The sequence below is a fragment of the Triticum dicoccoides genome, chromosome 3B, assembly GCF_002162155.2.
Source record: "Triticum dicoccoides isolate Atlit2015 ecotype Zavitan chromosome 3B, WEW_v2.0, whole genome shotgun sequence".
Classification (NCBI taxonomy): Eukaryota; Viridiplantae; Streptophyta; class Magnoliopsida; order Poales; family Poaceae; genus Triticum; species Triticum dicoccoides.
The window spans coordinates 147,297,616-147,310,557 of NC_041385.1; positions in this window are offsets into that span (position 1 = coordinate 147,297,616).

Genomic DNA, 12,942 nt, shown 5'->3' on the forward strand with positions numbered 1-12,942 from the left:
GTCATGGCTCCTCAAGCACCGGAGCAAGTGCCCGGAAGATGCCGAACCCCGGGTGGTGGAGCAGTACGCCAGGGCCTACCTGTGGTATCTTCTCACGGAGGTAGTGTTTTCGGACTGCTCCGGGAACTCTGCCCTATGGATGTATCTCGACTTCCTAAAGGACTGTGATGCAGGGTACAGCTGGGGGGCCGCCGGACTCGCCTACCTATACCGTTCGATAAGTGAATATCACTTTATTTCAAATATCATGGACGTGTGTTGCTTTAGATTTTGACATATTATCATCTATACTTGGTTTGTAGCTTGACGACGCAACCCAGAGAGCGGAAGTCACGTCCGGTATGTGTGGATGTGTATGGGGCCTCTCCATTTGGATGTGGGGGCGAATCTCGGTGGGCCGTCCGAAGAAGCTGCGCTCGCGTGCATGGACAGGCTATGGTGAAGATGAGGAAGATGATTGGAACCCGACCGTCTCATACGCTTGGGACGTGGTGCATGTCTACACAGGCGAATCGAAGGCCTTGTACAAGGTCTTCAGCAACGAGCTAGATGCTCTCACGCCTTTCCAGGTATAAGAACTACATTTCAAATAGTTTCGATAAAACTTTCACTTGAGCTTACCATTGTTTGTTTCTAGGTTACTTGGCGGCCATATAATGATGATCGAGAGTGGGGGTTCGAGCTGAATAGCATGTGCAAGAAGGACCGGCTTCTCTGGCGGTGCATTGTGCCCATGATTTGTGTCTATGCCGTGGAGTACCACTTGCCACAGCGCGTTGCCGCACAATTTGGCAAGGCGCAACACACACCACAAGTCGTCATCGTCCACGATACCGATGGCTATGACCTACACTAGTGAGTACCACAAGCCGTCTTCATCGATTCTAAGTTCTTGTTTTGATGTTTTACATTCATACAAGAAGGGTGTTTTACATTATTTCTTATGCATTGCAGGATGAGCAGGCAGAAGAATCAGTCAATCACAGATTGGGAAGACCAACATGCGAGATACGTGAAGGAATGTAATGAGTGGAAAGGCAACAAAGACACGGAGAGGAGAGTGATCGACTGGGACGAATACGAGGATCACATACTGTGGTACGACGATGACAACAAGCATCATCTGCGTCTGAGGCCCCAGTGGACGACAGCAGATGCCGAAGACTTGTTCGATGACGACTCCGAGAATGAAGCCTACAACGAGAGCATCAGAGAGCTTCAAGACGGGTTTAGGGAGTACAAACCCCTCATGAACAGAGTGGTAAGTTGTTTTTATCTCTTTTCAACTGATGGTTTGATGAAATCAGCTTTTAGTGCTACTGACTCATTTTATTACTTTGCAGTCTTCAGAGCCGAACAAAAGCATTTTTCAAGCCTCTGATGCGCTTAGTACTATCCCCGAGACTCGAGTTAGTGAGAACAAGTTGAGGGAAACGGTGAAGGTAATATGGAGTTCATTTTCTTAAGTTCATTTGCAGAAACTGGACATTGCAGAAGTTCACTTTGTTTCGTTATGATTGCAGAAGTACGTCAACAAAGCACGCAGGCTTGTGGGCCTACTTGGGTGCGCTATAAACACCGAGGATGTTTTTCCTCCTGCACCTATGCGCAACCTCACTTCATCGAGCCATGCAGCCTCGTCGTCTAGGGTGGTTCAAGATGACGAGGAGGAGAGCGAGGACGATGATGATGAAGAGGAAGATGAAGAAGAGGGCGTGGAAGAAGAACATGGTGAAGAAGAGGAATATGACGATGAGGAGGAGGAGTACGATGATGACGACGGACCTCCAGCAACTCAGCCAACCCAGCGTGAGAAGAGGAATGTGCCAAAGAAGGATTGGAAGAGTCCATCCCCGTTTTAGAAAGCGCGTCCTACTCACCACAAGAAGACGGCGACCGAGAAGCGATCAAAGACCAACGAGGACCAAACGTCGAAGAGGGGAAGGATGGACTGGAGTTATGTTGTGTCGTGCTGTTGAACTATAAACATTTCATGTTTGCTTCGTGAATAATTTGCTCGTGAAACACTTTCGTGAACTTGCTATGTAAAACTTGCTCGTGGATGTGTGCTTGTTATGTATCCAACTTTATTATTTGTGGATTTGTGGATGTGTGCTTGCTATGTGATACATGTGGTTCATGTTTATAAGTATCTAATTGTTATGTGCAAAAAATTGAAGACAAGAGAAGTTAGGAGGTGCAAAAAAGGCACTATGGGCCACCCTACCGCCAGGCCATGCGGTGGTAGGTATGTACAGCCTACCGCCACACCTGCCGGCGGTAGGGGCCTCCCCCAGCATGCCCCCTCCTATGACCAATGGTAGCAACTCAGTGGGAGGGTTGCAAACCCTACCACCAGGCCTCACGGCGGTAGGGTCCTACCGCTAAAGGCCCTGGCAGTAGGGTGTGCAACCCTCCCGCTGAGTTGCTGTTAGTTTTGGTCACAGAAACGTAACATAGATGCTCCGACCCTACCGCTGCGCCCTGCTACCTCTTGAGCATGCGTTGGTTTTTCCCTTGAAGAGGAAAGGGTGATGCAGCAAAGTAGCGTAAGTATTTCTCTCAGTTTTTGAGAACCAAGGTATCAATCTAGTAGGAGGCTCCTCAAAAGTCCCACGCACCTACAGAAACAAACAAGAACCTCGCAACCAACGCGATAAAGGGGTTGTCAATCCCTTCACGATAACTTGCAAAAGTGAGATCTGATAGAGATAATATGATAAGATAAATAGTTTTAGTATTTTTATGATATAGATTGGAAAGTAAAAGATGCAAACAAAAGTAGATGGAAAACTTATATGATAAAAGATAGACCCGAGGGCCATAGGTTTCACTAGTGGCTTCTCTCAAGATAGCATAAGTATTACGGTGGATGAACAAATTACTGTCGAGCAATTGATAGAAAAGTGCATAGTTATGAGATTATCTAGGCATGATCATGTATATAGGCATCACGTCCGCAACAAGTAGACCGAAACGATTTTGCATCTACTACTATTACTCCACACATCGACCGACTCCTGCCTGCATCTAGAGTATTAAGTTCATAAGAATAGAGTAACGCATTAAGCAAGATGACACGATGTAGAGGGATAAACTCATGCAATATGATACAAACCCCATCTTCTTATCCTCGATGGCAACAATACAATACGTGCCTTGCTGCCCCTGCTGTCACTGGGAAAGGACACTGCAAGATTGAACCCAAAGCTAAGCATTTCTCCCGTGGCAAGAAAGTTCAATCTAGTAGGCCAAACCAAACTGATAATTCAAAGAGACTTGTAAAGATAACCAATCATACATAAAAGAATTCAGAGGAGATTCAAATATTTCTCATAGATAAACTTGATCATAAACCCACAATTCATCGGATCTCGACAAACACATCGCAAAAAGAGTTACATTGAATAGATCTCCAAGAAGAGGAAGGAGAACTTTGTATTGAGATTCAAAGAGAGAGAAGAAGCCATCTAGCTAATAACTATGGACCCGAAGGTCTATGGTAAACTACTCACAACTCATTGGAGAGGCCTTGGTGGTGATGGAGAGCCCCTCCATGGTCGATTCCCCCTCCATCGGAGCGCCGACGAAGGCTCCAAGATGGGATCTCACGGATACAGAAGGTTGCGGCGGTGGAAATAGTTTTTCGTGGTGCTCCTCAATGTTTTCGGGGTACGTAGATATATATAGGAGAAGAAATTCGGTCAGGGGAGCCACGAGGCAGGGGGTGCGCCCACCCTTACTGGGCGTGCCGGGCACCCTCTTGGCCTCCTCGGCGACTTCTTGACGTCCACTCCAAGTCTCCTGGATTGCGTTTGTTCCAAAAAGATCGCTCCCGAAGGTTTCATTCCGTTTGGACTCCGTTTGATATTCCTTTCCTTCGATATACTGAAATAGGCAAAAAAACAACAATTCGGGTTGGGGCTCCGGTTAGTAGGTTAGTCCCAAAAATGATATAAAAGTGTAGAGTAAAGCCCATAAACATCCAAAACAGGTAATAGAATAGCATGGAACAATAAAAAATTATAGATACGTTGGAGACGTATCAAGAATCCCCAAGCTTAATTCCTGCTCGTCCTCGAGTAGGTAAATGATAAAAATAGAATTTTTGATGTGGAATGCTACCTAGCATAATTCTCAATGTAATTCTCTTTATTATGGCATGATTGTTATGATCCAAATGATTCAAGAGAAAAGCTTATAAAACATAAAAATAGTAATACTTTAAAGCATACTAACAAATAATCATGTCCTATCAAAATAGCATAGCCAAAGAAAGCTTATCCCTACAAAATCATATAGTTAGGCCATGCTTCATTTTCATAACACAAAATACTCCCCTTATGCATAACCCCGATGACGAGCCGAGCAATTGGTTCATACTTTTTAACGCGCTTCAGCCTTTTCAACTCTTACGCAATACATGAGCGCAAGCCTTGGACATAGCAATATGTGTGGTATATGGTGGTGGTTATGAAGACAAAGAGGGAGAAGATAATCTCACATCAACTAGGCGTATCAACAGGCTATGGAGATGCCCATTAATAGATATCAATGTGAGTGCGTAGGGATTGCCACGCAACAAATGCACTAGAGCTATAAATATATGAAAGCTCAACAAAAGAAACTAAGTGGGTGTGCATCCAACTTGCTTGCTCATGAAGACCTAGGGCGTTTTGAGGAAGCCCATCATTGGAATATACAAGCCAAGTTCTATAATGAAAAATTTCCACTAGTATATGAAAGTGACAACATAGGAAACTCTCTATCATGAAGATCATGGTGCTACTTTGAAGCACAAGTTTGGTAAAAGGATAGTAATATTGTCCCTTCTCTCTTTTTCTTTTTTTTTAATTTTGGTGGGCTTCTTTGGCCTCTCTTTTTATGGGCTTCTTTGGCCTCTTTTATTTTAATAAAGTCCAAAGTCTAATCCCGACTTGTGGGGGAAACATAGTCTTCATCATCCTCTCCTCACTTGGGACAATGCTTTAATAATGAAGATCATCACACTTTTATTGATTTACAACTCAAGAATTACAACTCAATACTTAGAACAAAATATGACTCTATGTGAATGCCTCCGGCGGTGTACCGGGATATGCAATGAATCAAGAGTGACATGTATGAAAAATTATGAAGGTGGCCTTGCCACAAATACGATGTCAACTACATGATCATGCAAAGAGCAATATAACAATGATGGAGCGTGTCATAATAAACGGAACGGTGGAAAGTTGCATCGCAATATATCTCGGAATGGCTATGGAAATGCCATAATAGGTAGGTATGGTGGCTGTTTTGAGGAAGGTAAATAATGGGTTCATGACACCAGCGAAGGTTGCGCGGCATAATAGAGGCTAGGAAAGTGGAAGTGTAAGTGTGCGTATGTCCATGGACTCACATTAGTCATAAAGAACTCATATACTTATTGCAAAAATTTATTAGACCTCGAAGCAAAGTACTACTACGCATGCCCCTAGAGGGATAGATTGGTAGGAAAGGACCATCGCTCGTCCCCGACTGCCACTCATAAGGAAAGCACTCAAAGAGCACTCCATGCTACAAATTTGTTACATAAATTTTACCATACGTGCATGCTACGGGACTTGCCAACTTCAACACAAGTATTTATCAATTTCATAATTACCCAACTAGTATGACTCTAACATTACTACCTTTATATCTCAAAACAATTATCAAGCATCAAATTGATCATAGTTTTCAATGCACTTTCTATGATAGTTTTTATTATACCCAACTTGAATGCTCATCATTCTAGGACCAAATTTATAACCATAGCAAATACCATGCTGTTCTAAAATACTCTCAAAATGATATAAGTGAAGCATGAGAGATCAACAATTTCTTCAAAATGAAGCCACCGCCATGCTCTAGAAAATATAAGTGAAGCACAAAGAGCAAAACTATCTAGCTCAAAAGATATAACTGAAGCACATAGAGTATTCTAATAAATTCTAAATCATGCGGGTCTCTCCCAAAAGGTGTGTACAGCAAGGATGATTGTGGTAAACTAAAAACCAAAGACTCATATCATACAAGACGCTCCAAGAAAAACACATATCATGTGGTAAATAAAAATATAGCTCCAAGTAAAGTTACCGATAGACGAAGACGAAAGAGGGGATGCCTTCCGGGGCATCCCCAAGCTTAGGCTTTTGGTTGTCCGTGAATATCTTGGGGTGCCATGGGCACCCCCAAGCTTAGGCTTTTGCCACTCATTATTCCATAGTCCATCAAATCTTTACCCAAAACTTGAAAACTTCACAACACAAAACTCAACAGGAAATCTCATAAGCTCCGTTAGTGCAAGAAAGAAAAACCACCACATAAGGTACTGTAATGAACTCATTATTTATTTATATTGGTGTTAAACCTAATATATTCCAACTTCTCTATGGTTCATACTGTTGGAAATATGCCCTAGAGGCAATAATAAAAGTATTATTATATTTCATTGTTCATGATAATTGTCTTTTATTCATGCTATAACTGTATTATCCGGAAATCGTAATACATGTGTGAATACTTAGACCACACTATGTCCCTGGTAAGCCTCTAGTTGACCAGCTCGTTGTGATCAACAGATAGTCATGGTTTCCTGACTATGGACATTGGATGTCGTTGATAACGGGATCACATCATTAGGAGAATGATGTGATGGACAAGACCCAATCCTAAGCATAGCATAAAAGATCGTGTAGTTCGTTTTGCTAGAGCTTTGCAAGTGTCAAGTATCTCTTCCTTCGACCATGAGATCGTGTAACTCCCGGATACCGTAAGAGTGCCTTGGGTGTATCAAACGTCACAACGTAACTGGGTGACTATAAAGGTGCATTACAGGTATCTCCGAAAGTAGCTGTTGGGTTGACACGGATCGAGACTGGGATTTGTCACTCCGTATGACAGAGAGGTATCTCTGGGCCCACTCGGTAATGCATCATCATATTGAGCTCAATGTGACCAAGGTGTTGGACACGGGATCATGCATTACGGTATGAGTAAAGTGACTTGCCGGTAACGAGACTGAACAAGGTATTGGGATACCGACGATCGAGTCTCGGGCAAGTAACGTACCGATTGACAAAGGGAATTGCATACAGGGTTTGATCGAATCCTCGACATAGTGGTTCATCCGATGACAACATCGAGGAGCATGTGGGAGCCATCATGGGTATCCAGATCCCGCTGATGGTTATTGACTGAGAGCGTCTCGGTCATGTCTGCATGTCTCCCGAACCCGTAGGGTCTACACACTTAAGGTTCGGTGACGCTAGGGTTATGAAGATATGGATATGCAGAAACCTGAATGTTGTTCGGAGTCCCGGATGAGATCCCGGACGTCACGAGGAGTTCCGGAATGGTCCGGAGGTAAAGAATTATATATAGGAAGTGCTATTTCGGGCATCGGGACAAGTTTCGGGGTTATCGGTATTGTACCGGGACCACCGGAAGGGTCCCGGGGGTCCACCGGGTGGGGCCACCTGTCCCGGGGGGCCACATGGGCTGTAGGGGGTGCGCCTTGGCCATCATGGGCCAAGGGCACCAGCCCCTATAGGCCCATGCGCCTAGGGTTTCCCCTAGGAGGAGTCCTAGTGGTGGAAGGCACCCCTAGGTGCCTTGGGGGGGAGGGAAACCTCCCCTAGGCCGCCGCCCCCCCTAGTAGATCTCATCTACTAGGGCTGGCGCCCCCCCTGGCACCCCTATATATAGTGGGGGAGAGGAGGGACTTCATACACCAGCCCCTGGCGCCTCCACCTCCCCCCGTTACGTCTCTCCCTCGTAGTCTCGGCGAAGCCCTGCTGCTGTGACGCCCTGCATCCACCACCACGCCGTCGTGCTGCTGGATCTTCATCAACCTCTCCTTCCCCCTTGCTGGATCAAGAAGGAGGAGACGTCTCCCGTCCCGTACGTGTGTTGAACGCGGAGGTGCCGTCCGTTCGGCGCTGGTCATTGGTGATTTGGATCACGTCGAGTACGACTACATCATCACCTTGCAAGCTTCCGCACGCGATCTACAAGTGGTATGTAGATGCAAACTCTCTCCCTAGACTCGTTGCTTAGATGAACTCATAGATGGATCTTGGTGAAACCGTAGGAAAAATTTTAATTTTCTGCAACGTTCCCCAACAGTCTGTTGGAAATATGCCCTAAAGGCAATAATAAAAGTATTATTATATTTCATTGTTCATGATAATTGTCTTTTATTCATGCTATAACTGTATTATCCGGAAATCGTAATACACGTGTGAATACTTAGACCACACTATGTCCCTGGTAAGCCTCTAGTTGACCAGCTCGTTGTGATCAACAGATAGTCATGGTTTCCTGACTATGGACATTGGATGTCGTTGATAACGGGATCACATCATTAGGAGAATGATGTGATGGACAAGACCCAATCCTAAGCATAGCATAAAAGATCGTGTAGTTCGTTTTGCTAGAGCTTTGCAAGTGTCAAGTATCTCTTCCTTCGACCATGAGATCATGTAACTCCCGGATACCGTAAGAGTGCCTTGGGTGTATCAAACGTCACAACGTAACTGGGTGACTATAAAGGTGCATTACAGGTATCTCCGAAAGTAGCTGTTGGGTTGACACGGATCGAGACTGGGATTTGTCACTCCGTATGACGGAGAGGTATCTCTGGGCCCACTCGGTAATGCATCATCATATTGAGCTCAATGTGACCAAGGTGTTGGACACGGGATCATGCATTACGGTACGAGTAAAGTGACTTGCCGGTAACGAGACTGAACAAGGTATTGGGATACCGACGATCGAGTCTCGGGAAAGTAACGTACCGATTGACAAAGGGAATTGCATACAGGGTTTGATCGAATCCTCGACATAGTGGTTCATCCGATGACAACATCGAGGAGCATGTGGGAGCCATCATGGGTATCCAGATCCCGCTGACGGTTATTGACTGAGAGCGTCTCGGTCATGTCTGCATGTCTCCCGAACCCGTAGGGTCTACACACTTAAGGTTCGGTGACGCTAGGGTTATGAAGATATGGATATGCAGAAACCCGAATGTTGTTCGGAGTCCCGGATGAGATCCCAGACGTCACGAGGAGTTCCGGAATGGTCCGGAGGTAAATAATTATATATAGGAAGTGCTATTTCGGGCATCGGGACAAGTTTCGGGGTTATCGGTATTGTACCGGGACCACCGGAAGGGTCCCGGGGGTCCACCGGGTGGGGCCACCTGTCCCGGGGGGCCACATGGGCTGTAGGGGGTGCGCCTTGGCCATCATGGGCCAAGGGCACCAGCCCCTATAGGCCCATGCGCCTAGGGTTTCCCCCTAGGAGGAGTCCTAGTGGTGGAAGGCACCCCTAGGTGCCTTGGGGGGGAGGGAAACCTCCCCTAGGCCGCCGCCCCCCTAGTAGATCTCATCTACTAGGGCCGGCGCCCCCCCTGGCACCCCTATATATAGTGGGGGAGAGGAGGGACTTCATACACCAGCCCCTGGCGCCTCCACCTCCCCCCGTTACGTCTCTCCCTCGTAGTCTCGGCGAAGCCCTGCTGCTGTGACGCCCTGCATCCACCACCACGCCGTCGTGCTGCTGGATCTTCATCAACCTCTCCTTCCCCCTTGCTGGATCAAGAAGGAGGAGACGTCTCCCGTCCCGTATGTGTGTTGAACGCGGAGGTGCCGTCCGTTCGGCGCTGGTCATCGGTGATTTGGATCACGTCGAGTACGACTACATCATCACCTTGCAAGCTTCCGCACGCGATCTACAAGTGGTATGTAGATGCAAACTCTCTCCCTAGACTCGTTGCTTAGATGAACTCATAGATGGATCTTGGTGAAACCGTAGGAAAACTTTTAATTTTCTGCAACGTTCTCCAACAGTGGCATCATGAGCTAGGTCTATGCGTAGTTCTCTTTGCACGAGTAGAACACAACTTTGTTGTGGGCGTGGATTTTGTCATCTTACTTGCCTCTACTAGTCTTTTCTTGCTCAACGGTATTGTGGGATGAAGCGGCCCGGACCAACCTTACACGTACACTTACGTGAGACCGGTTCCACCGACTGACATGCACAAGTTGCATAAGGTGGCTGGCGGGTGTCTGTCTCTCCCACCTTAGTTGGAGCGGAATCGATGAACAGGGCCCTTATGAAGGGTAAATAGAAGTTGACAAAATCACGTTGTGGTGATTCGTAGGTAAGAAAACGTTCTTGCTAGAACCCAATTGCAGCCACGTAAAAGATGCAACAACAATTAGAGGACGTCTAACTTGTTTTTGCAGCGATTGATCATGTGATGTGATATGGCCAGAAGTTGTGATGAATGATGAATTGTGATGTATGAGATCATGTTATTTGTAATAGGATTCACGACTTGCATGTCGATGAGTATGACAACCGGCAGGAGCCATAGGAGTTGTCATTATTTTTTGTATGACCTGCGTGTCATTGAATAACGTCATGTAAACTACTTTACTTTATTGCTAAACGTTAGTCATAGAAGTAGAAGTAGTCGTTGGCGTGACAACTTCATGAAGACACGATGATGGAGATCATGATGATGGAGATCATGGTGTCAAGCCGGTGACAAGATGATCACGGAGCCCCGAAGATGAAGATCAATGGAGCTATATGATATTGGCCATATCATGTCACAACTATATAATTGCATGTGATGTTTATTATGTATTATGCATCTTGTTTACTTAGGACGACGGTAGTAAATAAGATGATCCCTTATAAAATTTCAAGAAGTGTTCTCCCCTAACTGTGCACCGTTGCTACAGTTCGTCGTTTCTAAGCACCACGTGATGATCGGGTGTGATGGATTCTTACGTTCACATACAACGGGTGTAAGACAGTTTTACACAGCGAAAACACTTAGGGTTAACTTGACGAGCCTAGCATGTGCAGACATGGCCTCGGAACACGGAGACCGAAAGGTCGAACACGAGTCGTATGGAAGATACGATCAACATGAAAATGTTCACCGACGATGACTAATCCGTCTCACGTGATGATCGGACACGGGCTAGTCGACTCGGATCGTGTAACACTTAGATGACTAAAGGGATGTCTAATCTAAGTGGGAGTTCATAATTTGATTAGAACTTTATTATCATGAACTTAGTCTAAAACCTTTGCAAATATGTCTTGTAGATCAATGGCCAACGCTAATGTCAACATGAACTTCAACGCGTTCCTAGAGAAAACCAAGCTGAAAGATGATGGCAGCAACTATACGGACTGGGTCCGGAACCTGAGGATCATCCTCATAGCTGCCAGGAAACAATATGTCCTAGAAGGACCGCTAGGTGACGCTCCCGTCCCAGAGAACCAAGACATTATGAATGCTTGGCAGTCTCGCGCTGATGATTACTCCCTCGTTCAGTGCGGCATGCTTTACAGCTTAGAACCGGGGCTCCAAAAGCGTTTTGAGCATCACGGAGCATATGAGATGTTCGAAGAGCTGAAACTAGTTTTCCAAGCTCATGCCCGGGTCGAGAGATATGATGTCTCCGACAAGTTCTACAGTTGTAAGAGGAGGAAAACAGTTCTGTCAGTGAGCACATCCTGAAGATGTCTGGGTTGCACAACCGTATGACCCAGCTGAACATTAACCTCCCAGATGAGGCGGTCATTGACAGAATCCTCCAGTCGTTCCCACCAAGCTACAAGAGCTTTGTGATGAACTACAACATGCAGGGAATGGAAAAGACCATTCCTGAAGTGTTCTCGATGCTGAAGTCAGCAGAGGCTGAAATCAAGAAAGAACATCAAGTGTTGATGGTCAATAAGACCACTAAGTTCAAGAAGGGCAAGGGTAAGAAGAACTTCAAGAAGGACGGCAAAGATGTTGCCGCGCCTGGTAAGCCAGTTACCGGGAAGAAGTCAAAGAATGTACCCAAGCCTGAGACTGAGTGCTTTTATTGCAAGGGGAAGGGTCACTGGAAAAAGCGGAACTGCCCCAAATACTTAGCGGATAAGAAGGCCGGCAACACCAAAGGTATATTTGATATACATGTGATTGATGTGTACCTTACCAGTACTCGTAGTAACTCCTGGGTATTTGATACCGGTGCCGTTGCTCATATTTGTAACTCACAGCAGGAGCTGCGGAATAAATGGAGACTGGCAAAGGACGAGGTGACGATGCGCGTCGGGAATGGTTCCAGAGTCGATGTGATCGCCGTCGGCACGCTGCCTCTACATTTACCTACGGGATTAGTTTTGAACCTCAATAATTGTTATTTAGTGCCAAGTTTGAGCATGAACATTGTATCTGGATCTCGTTTAATACGAGATGGCTACTCATTTAAGTCTGAGAATAATGGTTGTTCGATTTATATGAGAGATATGTTTTATGGTCATGCTCCGATGGTCAATGGTTTATTCTTAATGAATCTCGAGCGTAATATTACACATGTTCATAGTGTAGATACCAAAAGATTTAAAGTTGATAACGATAGTCCCACATACTTGTGGCACTGCCGCCTTGGTCACATTGGTGTCAAGCGCATGAAGAAGCTCCATGCCGATGGACTTTTAGAGTCTCTTGATTATGAATCGTTTGACACGTGCGAACCATGCCTCTTAGGTAAAATGACCAAGACTCCGTTCTCCGGAACAATGGAGCGAGCAACCAACTTGTTGGAAATCATACATACTGATGTGTGCGGTCCAATGAGCGTTGAGGCTCGCGGAGGATATCGTTATGTTCTCACCCTCACAGATGACTTGAGTAGATATGGGTATGTCTACTTAATGAAACACAAGTCTGAGACCTTTGAAAAGTTCAAGGAATTTCAGAATGAGGTGGAGAATCAACGTGACCGAAAGATAAAATTCTTACGATCAGATCGTGGAGGAGAATACTTAAGTCACGAATTTGGTACACACTTAAAGAAATGTGGAATCGTTTCACAGCTCACGCCGCCTGGAACACCT